The sequence below is a fragment of the Idiotropiscis lumnitzeri genome, chromosome 11 (genome assembly GCF_059441095.1).
Source record: "Idiotropiscis lumnitzeri isolate Australia: NSW breed Sydney's pygmy pipehorse chromosome 11, RoL_Ilum_1.0, whole genome shotgun sequence".
Classification (NCBI taxonomy): domain Eukaryota; kingdom Metazoa; phylum Chordata; class Actinopteri; order Syngnathiformes; family Syngnathidae; genus Idiotropiscis; species Idiotropiscis lumnitzeri.
Window position 1 is genome coordinate 3,741 of NC_142401.1, and position 1,260 is coordinate 5,000.

A 1,260-nucleotide genomic window follows, 5' to 3' on the forward strand; every position below is an offset into this window, starting at 1 on the left:
AACCCTAACCCTAACCCTAACCCTAACCCTAACCCTAACCCTAACCCTAACCCTAACCCTAACCCTAACCCTAACCCTAACCCTAACCCTAACCCTAACCCTAACCCTAACCCTAACCCTAACCCTAACCCTAACCCTAACCCTAACCCTAACCCTAACCCTAACCCTAACCCTAACCCTAACCCTAACCCTAACCCTAACCCTAACCCTAACCCTAACCCTAACCCTAACCCTAACCCTAACCCTAACCCTAACCCTAACCCTAACCCTAACCCTAACCCTAACCCTAACCCTAACCCTAACCCTAACCCTAACCCTAACCCTAACCCTAACCCTAACCCTAACCCTAACCCTAACCCTAACCCTAACCCTAACCCTAACCCTAACCCTAACCCTAACCCTAACCCTAACCCTAACCCTAACCCTAACCCTAACCCTAACCCTAACCCTAACCCTAACCCTAACCCTAACCCTAACCCTAACCCTAACCCTAACCCTAACCCTAACCCTAACCCTAACCCTAACCCTAACCCTAACCCTAACCCTAACCCTAACCCTAACCCTAACCCTAACCCTAACCCTAACCCTAACCCTAACCCTAACCCTAACCCTAACCCTAACCCTAACCCTAACCCTAACCCTAACCCTAACCCTAACCCTAACCCTAACCCTAACCCTAACCCTAACCCTAACCCTAACCCTAACCCTAACCCTAACCCTAACCCTAACCCTAACCCTAACCCTAACCCTAACCCTAACCCTAACCCTAACCCTAACCCTAACCCTAACCCTAACCCTAACCCTAACCCTAACCCTAACCCTAACCCTAACCCTAACCCTAACCCTAACCCTAACCCTAACCCTAACCCTAACCCTAACCCTAACCCTAACCCTAACCCTAACCCTAACCCTAACCCTAACCCTAACCCTAACCCTAACCCTAACCCTAACCCTAACCCTAACCCTAACCCTAACCCTAACCCTAACCCTAACCCTAACCCTAACCCTAACCCTAACCCTAACCCTAACCCTAACCCTAACCCTAACCCTAACCCTAACCCTAACCCTAACCCTAACCCTAACCCTAACCCTAACCCTAACCCTAACCCTAACCCTAACCCTAACCCTAACCCTAACCCTAACCCTAACCCTAACCCTAACCCTAACCCTAACCCTAACCCTAACCCTAACCCTAACCCTAACCCTAACCCTAACCCTAACCCTAACCCTAACCCTAACCCTAACCCTAACCCTAACCCT